Source organism: Solanum dulcamara, chromosome 7 (assembly GCF_947179165.1).
Source record: "Solanum dulcamara chromosome 7, daSolDulc1.2, whole genome shotgun sequence".
Classification (NCBI taxonomy): Eukaryota; Viridiplantae; Streptophyta; class Magnoliopsida; order Solanales; family Solanaceae; genus Solanum; species Solanum dulcamara.
This window is the reverse complement of record NC_077243.1, coordinates 30837602-30849428: the sequence shown is the minus strand read 5'-3', so window position 1 is coordinate 30849428 and position 11827 is coordinate 30837602. Positions and strand designations below refer to the sequence as shown.

At 37.5% G+C, this 11827-nt stretch overlaps 1 long non-coding RNA gene across 1 annotated transcript; it reads right to left on the bottom strand.

The window, feature by feature from the left end:
• Positions 1–10377: 10377 nt before the first annotated feature.
• LOC129893783 (uncharacterized) lies at positions 10378–11261 on the bottom strand. The gene is made up of 3 exons (XR_008767592.1): positions 11167–11261; positions 10992–11073; positions 10378–10424 (listed from the first exon to the last, which is right to left on the bottom strand). It is a non-coding gene; the product is annotated as an uncharacterized LOC129893783 (long non-coding RNA).
• Between the last annotated feature and the right edge of the window lie 566 nt (positions 11262–11827).

Here is an 11827-nt window from a genome sequence, read left to right as displayed (position 1 = left end):
GAGAACACAAAATGGGTCGTTAGTTAAAGGAAAGCTTAGGACACTCTAAGGCACGACATGAATTTGAAAGAAGTGAAAATTTTCCTAAACGCCTCATAGTCTCTTATTCATAATTGTGGCGCGCTTCACAACCATGAACAAGACCCTATTCGATGCGGTATGTTGGACTCCAAGGATCATTCAAAACCTCGGGCTCTGATACCAAGTTTGTCACGACCCAAGCCTAGGGCCTAGACGTGACATGGCTAATGAGGAACCCGAAAGTACCTCAAACAAGCCTCTTAGCATTCTTTTAGCCTTTCATAGGTAATGATGATAAATAGACAAGCGGAAATCATAATAATAAATCTTCAACTTACATATGTCCAACAATACCTCTAACTATTAGATTTAATGGGGCTAAGACAAGTTCCTAGCTCACCCTCAATCATAATAGAAGAAATGCCATAATAAAATATCTTAACATATCATAAGCTAGAAAGACAAAGGAGTATTGTTCCCGGAACATGGGAACTACCAAAAGTAGTCTTCAATGGAATATCAACTAGCCACGTGGAGGAGAACGAGGAGGAGCACCGATCCCTACATGGTGATATCATGTAGGCAAAAGAGTATGCGTTAGTACTTTGAATGTACTAAGTATGTAAGGATGCATGAACATTGAGAAAATATTATAACATTTATGTAATATGGAACATAATGTAATACATGCATAATAAATCATATGAATATCCTTTAAAACATTCATTTTGTGGGAAGCTAACCATAACCGACATTTAAGACCACGCGAGCTATTACATGGAATCCAACATAACCCCCTACGTTGGCCGGGGAGACTACTGCCAGGTAGAACTCCGTCAACTTTATTCATTTCTTTAACTTTAACTTTAAGGGCTATTTATGGATCCATTAGCCTAAGCCTACAAGGGCTCCTATGTTGGCACATAGTTAATGAGACAAGGGGTTGCTACTAGGATTCCCTTACCGAATCCCACCTCAATGCCTCATTCGGTGCTAAGTCAATCCCACGGAATAGTTTAATACTTCAAAATATTCATAGTATATAACTTGAGAATTCAAACATCATATTCGGTAGAATAGCTCATTAAAACATTTGATAATTCAAATATGCAAGAATTGTCCTTATTGCATAAAGAATTCATCATTCATATTATTTCATCATTCTTTCATTTCATAAGACTCCTTTTTTTATCATAGATATTTCTTTCATAAACATTTATTTGGAGTCAAAGCTTTCAAGTCAAACCTTATTAAAAATATAGTAAAACTAGGTGGGTTCAAATCACTTCAACTTGCAAATATGTATGTAAATAAATATACATAAATACTTTGAAATCCATTAATTAAAAATCATGCTTTAAACAACCCACCATGAATTTCAAGAACCTTTAAATAGATAAATAAAAGAATTACTTGTAAACCATCAATTCATACATATGAAATTATGTTGCATCAAAATAGAGCAATAATCATTAGTTTAACCATGATTCATATTATTAAGTAAAATTAAGAATTACCATAAGAAAATATTACTTGAAATCAAGAGACTTAATTGAAAGAGTTTTTGGACTACATGGGTGGAAGAACCCATGGATAAATACACACATAACTTAGAGTAGAGCTTAAAGAAAATAAATATAATTTATCATATAATCAAAATAATTTAGACATGAGAGTGGAAGGAATACTCTCATTAAAACCTTACATACCTGGAACCCGAAGCTTTAGTTGGTACCGGAAGACTTAATGAACACTCTTGAGTCCTAGCTTCTCTCCTTGCCGGAACGTTTTGTGTACTACCCGAAATATATGAATCACCGGAATAGTATTTTTTCACTACTAAGAACTAAAACTATATTTGAGAATGTGTATAGAGAGAAGATTTGCTTGAGAAAGCTTGATGAATAAAATGAGGAAATAAGGTGGGTATTTATAGGTGGGAAAGATGACCTAATAATAAATAAAATAATTATAAATAAAAATCTGAAAATTTAGTGGAATATATTGATGTCATGGATGATGTTAAATGGAGGACAATTTATGTCATGAGTGATGTCAAATGTATCTAGATCTTTCTATGGTAGGTGAAATGAGTTATCTTTGACAGAATACTCTTTTTGGGAGCTGCGTTTGAATAAGATAAATTCCTTATTAGGATTTGGTGTCTTCATAAGAATTGTATATATGGAAGTCTAGTTTCATATAGTTCAAGAATCAACCAATTTGGATAAACCTACAGTGAGATATGATTTTTCTTCTATAAACACTCATTTCCGTAACAGCATCCTACCTTACAAAGATTAATTTATTTGACCTACTTAACCTCCGAATCTTACAATATGGTCTTCATAAAAGTTGTAGATAATGATCTTGTGGTTACTCAGAAATTTGAATCACTGAATTTGGATATTTCTATGAAAAGTTATGACCAAAATACAGAGGCTGTATCATGTTTAGGCAAAAAATTGAAACATCGTATACAACGTTTTTAGGGGATATTACAATATATATATATATAAGCCACTTAATTAATGGGCTAAGTTCCAAGACTTGGGCCCTTTCCTTGTGTTGGGCCTCTCTTATTATTTTGATTTCTTTCAAAGCCCAATCCCTTGGCCCATATGTTTTCATAAACTACATTTTGTGAACTTCCAACTTATATATATATATTTTCCTTATTCTTTTTTTTTCAATATTTCCATCTCCAAAATTCCATAACCAACTTATGTATCAAACAAGACCAAAACGTATCATTATCCTTCACTTGTTACAATTATTTCAAATGTCCAAATGTACAAAAATATGGGTTGTAACATTCTCCCCCACTTTAGAACATTCGTCCTCGAATGTTAAGTAAAACCTTCTTCAAAATCTTATAGAGACTATAAGGAAAATTCCTTTCTTCCCCACTAGTGTTTAGTTAGCGCTCACACTCATTTCAACTTCTCCATCTGAAAGTACTTGTACTCCAGTGACCCGTGTTTCTAGCTCTGTTATAACACTATATTCATTCTAGTGGATACCACTTGTTCCACTTAATGGGCTCGCAACGCGTCAATGATTTTGCAGAGCTACGTCCCTCATCCTTGAGGGGTCTTTATACTTTTCACGGCGAAATCACATATCCACAATACTTCTTTATATCTCATAAGCTTTTATCCTTGTCGGGTACCTGAGGTTAACTTCTAATTCTTCTCAATCTCATGTCAATTCTATTTTAATAATGGTCTTATCTTCTCGCCTTTTCATACTACTCCTTCCATTCGGAGCTATCTATTCCCTTTTTCTTTCTAGAAAATTCCGATAGAGTTTCCTCTATATTCCTTACTATCTCAAACCTGCACTCAGGAAATACCAACAATGCCATGCAAGGCCAAAATATATGTATATATATATATCCATATCATATCATATCACATTCGTAGTGCCTCACAGGGCTAATATATACATATATTTATAACATCTCATGTCCCAGCCGCACAGGGCTTCCTACATTAGGCCGAAACAAAAATGACAACTTGCCCCATATAACTAGCAAAAACTGTACTTATCACTCTCCTATACCTATGATCGATCAGTCCCCAGCTCAATCCGGTGACCTAGGAGGTGAAGTATGTTCCCCGTCACTATCTGGATGCCATTTGCTTGCCTGTTCCTCATCGTCTTCCTCGCTTGAATCCAAAATATATTGATAGCCAGGAAATTCTTGGTTCACCGACGACCAAGATAGAAGGCTCGAATATATTGTAACACTTACCGTAGGAGCTGGCCTGACATAGTGTTCGGTCATAAGAGCAGCTGGCGTGGCTTCTAGAACCACTTTCCTGGTCATCAGATGCTCTTGGGAACCTGTCGTTGAGCCTTCTGAAGGATCGGTCTCTATAACATAATCAGGGTCTTCAGAGGGATCCGTTTCAATCGAATAACTAGGGCTCCGCCTGCTTGGTCCTGGAGCCTGAGGTCCCATGTGTACCCTAGGGACCTTCTCCGCACCCCCTATACTGTCTAGAGCTGGTCTCTTCATCTCCCACCACAGCCTGTACCCACCTACAAGAAAGAGGGTCAGAAACAAGCTTCCCGTAGAGGTCTGACCGTACATCTCGTAGTCCGTTAGAAGGAGATTATCCTGATAGACAGCTCTATCGCACGATCTAAGATAATAAAAGAAGATAATATCCTAAATGTCCTATAGCCTCCTGTTTATAAATGTGGCCGGCTTCACATCCATAAACAAGACTCTACTAGACACGACTTTGCAGACAACCCTTTGACCGACCTGCTCTGATACCACTTTGTCACACCCCGATCTCAACGGGGTGTGATGGGCACCCAACCCCGTGCTTGGAGCCGAGCGAACCCGCTAATTCATATTACATTCTCAATCTCTTTAGAATTTTGCATCAAAAAGAAATGAAAAACATAGCTACGCTTTCCGAATCTTGCTATCCAAAATCCATCATCTCATAAACTCATGACATACTACATAATAACATATCGGTTGGTGACGCCGCTTACAAAGCTGACACTCTATACCCACGACTCTGTCTGCAAAGTCTCTAACTTCGAATGAAACATCATAGCGCATATACTCTGACTCGGCAGCACTCCAGGAACAAGTGGAGTTGCTAACCCCGCTGGAACATCTTCTATAGTAGCTTCTACTTGTCTAGGTGTACCTGCGTGGCATGAAACGCAGCCCCCAAAGAAAAGGGGGTCAGTACGAGTAATGTACTAAGTATGTAAGACATGAAAATCAGCATAATAAAGAACATAAGGTATGAACAACCATATCGTAGAATCATAGACATATTGTGAGATAAGAGAGTAACCTGTACATATGAGTGCCCTTTTAGGCCAGATGCCATGCATGCTTGTCTTATCATATAAAACATATCTTTTTCATATGCATAGAAAATAGAAGTCATATCACCGAACAACGTCGGCGTGCCCACATATTTCCCGCGTCCGGGCATCCCGCGTCCAGGATGAAAATTACTCCAACTGATCAGGTGGGAATGCGTCTATAGCGCCACATATACACCTCCCCATATCCCCCATATACATATACATATACATATAGACAGCATGCACGAGAGCCCAATGAAAGTCGTATATTTATCGGAGTGACAGAAGGTCGGTAACCTCCGATTGTATTATAGACTAACCATGGTCGCTTTGTCTCACCTTGAAGGAACAATTATTATAGGATGAGACTATCAACGAAAGATAATATTAAGAGAACGTAGAATAAGGTCACAATCTTATAAGGCGTCAAATCGTATACATATGCACATATGACCAATTTTCAAGACTCGTAGAATAATCGAAATGAGCTATGATTCAAAATCAAGATAAGAGTCATGTCAAGTACCTTTCAAAAATTTCCATGGATTATATCAACATAAAATTTTTGGAATCATATACACGTATTTAAGCACGAGAAAAATATCTTTTGGAAACTCAAGAAAATTGACCATCCTAGTGGCTCTACGAATAGGACTTCCTTGAAATTGTACAAAAGGACATATACTTGTTTCATAAAAATCATGCCAAAAGAAAGTGTAGCTCTATATACTTATGTCAAAACATACCAATAGAAAGAAGAGTAAACATTACATACATGAAGCCGTTCTTATCTTAGACATCATAGACATATTCTCATCCTCGACATCATCAATGTCGTTGTAAAACATATCCATCGTCATTGTCATAAAAGCTTGTAATACTGTAAACCTTTGTTTTGGGAAACTATAGACATTTTGGAAAACATTGATGGGTTATAAAAAAAAGTAGTCATTTCCTTAGGACCATTGACACCTAGCTTTTGAAAACAAAGAATATATGGAAGCACTTATGAAACCATAACATCGGAATCATGCCTTGAAAAAGAAGGGTAAGCCTTACATACTTATGCCAAAGACATGCCAAAAGAAGGAACGATTAGCTTTACATACCTGTACCGCGCTTTACTAGCTTTTCTTATTCTTCCAACTTGTTAGTCTACATTCAAGAGAGTTGACATAGTCATTAGATTCATCACCATATACTCGTCTTAATCCTTCAAACAAATTAACTTCTAATCTGCCGAAATTTCGGCAGCATTTCCCCTATAAATACACCATCCCCGAGATCTCAACTCGGCCACCATTTCAACAATCATATCAACAACAACAACCAGCAGTATATATACAATCAAATCACCTCAACTTTACACAACACAAGCTCCAAACAACTAGCATAAAACTACGATACCAAAATAGAGTTTTTAACCTTTATTTCGTAAAATCTTTAACCATACCAAACGGGGGGTCGTGTGGCTGCAACCAGCAGCAACCACACCCTTTTTAAAATACTTTAAAGACCTGCAACATACAATCCAACCAGCTGCACCCGCAGCGCCTCAACGACCATACACTACGCGACTTCGATTTAGCTACTACGACTTTAATTTAGTAGTTTCCAGCATCATGCCCCCTTATACATTTTCTCTGCTTCCAGCCATATTTAGGACACGTAATACACCTTATAACAACATCATAAACTCCAATTTTAAAGGAGAGACCTTACCTTTACCGAAACTCTCCAAAACTTGCCTCGGAAGCTCTCCTAGCGCGGCTAAAACATTGGGGCTGTTCGGTGACGTTTTGGGCTGCTCCAAACCATAAAATTTCATTACCAATACCTTCATAACACCTTGGTACACCCTAGATAATTAATTCACGAAGCAAAATCGGAGACTTACCTTTTTTTTCCTTGGCCGAACCTATTCTTTCTCTAGCTTCAAGTTTCTTCTCTTCCTTTCTCTCTAGAACTCTCTTGAATCCTCTTGTTGATAAAGAAAACTTAATGGATAAATATGACTTAAAAGTCATCAACATATATATATATATAAGCCACTTAATTAATGGGCTAAGTTCCAAGACTTGGGCCCTTTCCTTGTGTTGGGCCTCTCTTATTATTTTGATTTCTTTCAAAGCCCAATCCCTTGGCCCATATGTTTTCATAAACTACATTTTGTGAACTTCCAACTTATATATATATATATATATATATATATATATATATATATATATATATTTTCCTTATTCTTTTTTTTTCAATATTTCCATCTCCAAAATTCCATAACCAACTTATGTATCAAACAAGACCAAAACGTATCATTATCCTTCACTTGTTACAATTATTTCAAATGTCCAAATGTACAAAAATATGGGTTGTAACATTCTCCCCCACTTTAGAACATTCGTCCTCGAATGTTAAATAAAACCTTCTTCAAAATCTTATAGAGACTATAAGGAAAATTCCTTTCTTCCCCACTAGTGATTAGTTAGCGCTCACACTCATTTCAACTTCTCCATCTGAAAGTACTTGTACTCCAGTGACCCGTGTTTCTAGCTCTGTTATAACACTATATTCATTCTAGTGGATACCACTTGTTCCACTTAATGGGCTTGCAACGCATCAATGATTTTGCAGAGCTACGTCCCTCATCCTTGAGGGGTCTTTATACTTTTCACGGCGAAATCACATATCCACAATACTTCTTTATATCTCATAAGCTTTTATCCTTGTCGGGTACCTGAGGTTAACTTCTAATTCTTCTCAATCTCATGTCAATTCTATTTTAATAATGGTCTTATCTTCTCGCCTTTTCATACTACTCCTTCCATTCGGAGCTATCTATTCCCTTTTTCTTTCTAGAAAATTCCGACAGAGTTTCCTCTATATTCCTTACTATCTCAAACCTACACTCAAGAAATACCAACAATGCCATGCAAGGCCAAAAAATATATATATATATCCATATCATATCATATCACATTCGCAGTGCCTCACAGGGCTAATATATACATATATTTATAACATCTCATGTCCCAGCCGCACAGGGCTTCCTACATTAGGCCAAAACAAAAATGACAACTTGCCCCATATAACTAGCAAAAACTGTACTTATCACTCTCCTATACCTATGATCGATCAGTCCCCAGCTCAATCCGGTGACCTAGGAGGTGAAGTATGTTCCCCATCACTATCTGGATGCCATTTGCTTGCCTGTTCCTCATCGTCTTCCTCGCTTGAATCCAAAATATATTGATAGCCAGGAAATTCTTGGTTCACCGACGACCAAGATAGAAGGCTCGAATATATCGTAACACTTACCGTAGGAGCTGGCCTGACATAGTGTTCGGTCATAAGAGCAGCTGGCGTGGCTTCTAGAACCACTTTCCTGGTCATCAGATGCTCTTGGGAACCTGTCGTTGAGCCTTCTGAAGGATTGGTCTCTATAACATAATCAGGGTCTTCAGAGGGATCCGTTTCAATCGAATAACTAGGGCTCCGCCTGCTTGGTCCTGGAGCCTGAGGTCCCATGTGTACCCTAGGGACCTTCTCCGCACCCCCTATACTGTCTAGAGCTAGTCTCTTCATCTCCCACCACAGCCTGTACCCACCTACAAGAAAGAGGGTCAGAAACAAGCTTCCCGTAGAGGTCTGACCGTACATCTCGTAGTCCGTTAGAAGGAGATTATCCTGATAGACAGCTCTATCGCACGATCTAAGATAATAAAAGAAGATAATATCCAAAATGTCCTATAGCCTCCTGTTTATAAATGTGGCCGGCTTCACATCCATAAACAAGACTCTACTAGACACGACTTTGCAGACAACCCTTTGACCGACCTGCTCTGATACCACTTTGTCACACCCCGATCTCAACAGGGTGTGATGGGCACCCAACCCCATGCTCGGAGCCGAGCGAACCCGCTAATTCATATTACATTCTCAATCTCTTTAGAATTTTGCATCAAAAAGAAATGAAAAACATAGCTACGCTTTTCGAATCTTGCTATCCAAAATCCATCATCTCATAAACTCATGACATACTACATAATAACATATCGGTTGGTGACGCCGCTTACAAAGCTGACACTCTATACCCACGACTCTGTCTGCAAAGTCTCTAACTTCGAATGAAACATCATAGCGCATATACTCTGACTCGGCAGCACTCCAGGAACAAGTGGAGTTGCTAACCCCGCTGGAACATCTTCTATAGTAGCTTCTACTTGTCTAGGTGTACCTGCGTGGCATGAAACGCAGCCCCCAAAGAAAAGGGGGTCAGTACGAGTAATGTACTGAGTATGTAAGACATGAAAATCAGCATAATAAAGAACATAAGGTATGAACAACCATATCGTAGAATCATAGACATATAGTGAGATACGAGAGTAACCTGTACATATGAGTGCCCTTTTAGGCCAGATGCCATGCATGCTTGTCTTATCATATAAAACATATCTTTTTCATATGCATAGAAAATAGAAGTCATATCACCGAACAACGTCGGCGTGCCCACATATTTCCCGCGTCCGGGCATTCCGCGTCCAGGATGAAAATTACTCCAACTGATCAGGTGGGAATGCGTCTATAGCGCCACATATACACCTCCCCATATCCCCTATATACATATACATATACATATAGACAGCATGCACGAGAGCCCAATGAAAGTCATATATTTATCGGAGTGACGGAAGGTCGGTAACCTCCGATTGTATTATAGACTAACCATGGTCGCTTTGTCTCACCTTGAAGGAACAATTATTATAGGATGAGACTATCAACGAAAGATAATATTAAGAGAACGTAGAATAAGGTCACAATCTTATAAGGCGTCAAATCGTATACATATGCACATATGACCAATTTTCAAGACTCGTAGAATAATTGGAATGAGCTATGATTCAAAATCAAGATAAGAGTCATGTCAAGTACCTTTCAAAAATTTCCATGGATTATATCAACATAAAACTTTTGGAATCATATACACGTATTTAAGCACGAGAAAAATATCTTTTGGAAACTCAAGAAAATTGACCATCCTAGTGGCTCTACGAATAGGACTTCCTTGAAATTGTACAAAAGGACATATACTTGTTTCATAAAAATCATGCCAAAAGAAAGTGTAGCTCTATATACTTATGTCAAAACATGCCAATAGAAAGAAGAGTAAACATTACATACATGAAGCCGTTCTTATCTTAGACATCATAGACATATTCTCATCCTCGACATCATCAATGTCGTTGTAAAACATATCCATCGTCATTGTCATAAAAGCTTGTAATACTGTAAACCTTTGTTTTGGGAAACTATAGACATTTTGGAAAACATTGACGGGTTATAAAAAAAAGTAGTCATTTCCTTGGGACCATTGACACCTAGCTTTTGAAAAAAAAGAATATATGGAAGCACTTATGAAACCATAACATCGGAATCATGCCTTGAAAAAGAAGGGTAAGCCTTACATACTTATGCCAAAGACATGCCAAAAGAAGGAACGATTAGCTTTACATACCTGTACCGCGCTTTACTAGCTTTTCTTATTCTTCCAACTTGTTAGTCTACATTCAAGAGAGTTGACATAGTCATTAGATTCATCACCATATACTCGTCTTAATCCTTCAAACAAATTAACTTCTAATCTGCCGAAATTTCGGCAGCATTTCCCCTATAAATACACCATCCCCGAGATCTCAACTCGTCCACCATTTCAACAATCATATCAACAACAACAACCAGCAGTATATATACAATCAAATCACCTCAACTTTACACAACACAAGCTCCAAACAACTAGCATAAAACTACGATACCAAAATAGAGTTTTTAACCTTTATTTCGTAAAATCTTTAACCATACCAAACGGGGGGTCGTGTGGCTGAAACCAGCAGCAACCACACCCTTTTTAAAATACTTTAAAGCCCTGCAACATACAATCCAACCAGCTGCACCCGCAGCGCCTCAACGACCATACACTACGCGACTTCGATTTAGCTACTACGACTTTAATTTAGTAGTTTCCAGCATCATGCCCCCTTATACATTTTCTCTTATTACAGCCATATTTAGGACACGTAATACACCTCATAACAACATCATAAACTCCAATTTTAAAGGAGATACCTTACCTTTACCGAAACTCTCCAAAACTTGCCTCGGAAGCTCTCCTAGCGCGGCTAAAACTTTGGGGCTGTTCGGTGACGTTTTGGGCTGCTCCAAACCATAAAATTTCATTACCAATACCTTTATAACACCTTGGTACACCCTAGATAATTAATTCACGAAGCAAAATCGGAGACTTACCTTTTTTTTCCTTGGCCGAACCTATTCTTTCTCTAGCTTCAAGTTTCTTCTCTTCCTTTCTCTCTAGAACTCTCTTGAATCCTCTTGTTGATAAAGAAAACTTAATGGATAAATATGACTTAAAAGTCATCAACATATATATATATATAAGCCACTTAATTAATGGGCTAAGTTCCAAGACTTGGGCCCTTTCCTTGTGTTGGGCCTCTCTTATTATTTTGATTTCTTTCAAAGCCCAATCCCTTGGCCCATATGTTTTCATAAACTACATTTTGTGAACTTCCAACTTATATATATATATATATATATATATATATATATATATATATATTTTCCTTATTCTTTTTTTTTCAATATTTCCATCTCCAAAATTCCATAACCAACTTATGTATCAAACAAGACCAAAACGTATCATTATCCTTCACTTGTTACAATTATTTCAAATGTCCATATGTACAAAAATATGGGTTGTAACAGGTAGTTGAGAGAGCCACCGAGGTTTTGCTTCTTGTTATGCCAGGATATTAGAGATTATCCTAATATTTGACATGTTCCACTTGAACTATTTATGTCATTCTTATCACCTACAAAGTCAATATTTGAGAAATCAATTAGATCAAAATTTGATGAGTAAGGATACCATAGTCCCATCTTTGAATTT